Raw genomic sequence first — 241 nt, 5'->3', positions numbered from 1 at the left:
CGGGCGAGGAAGCCGGCGGAGCAGCCGAGGCGGCGGCAGGCGCGGAGTGAGCGGTGCATGGTGACGGCGGCGGGGAGTTACCGCCCGGGGGAGGGTGGGGGGGCCGGCCGCGGGGAGGGGAGAGAGAGTGAGAGAGAGAGAGCGGGCCCACCCCGGACGAACGTCAAGGCGGTACGGGCGTCCATCACCGTAGCGGCTCCTCCGCGCCAATCGGCTGCTGCCGGACAACCGCCGCGGCGGC

The sequence above is a fragment of the Haliaeetus leucocephalus genome, unplaced genomic scaffold (assembly GCF_000737465.1).
Source record: "Haliaeetus leucocephalus isolate CR32 unplaced genomic scaffold, Haliaeetus_leucocephalus-4.0 Scaffold915, whole genome shotgun sequence".
NCBI classification, from domain to species: Eukaryota; Metazoa; Chordata; class Aves; order Accipitriformes; family Accipitridae; genus Haliaeetus; species Haliaeetus leucocephalus.
Note: the sequence above shows the minus strand (reverse complement) of the source record.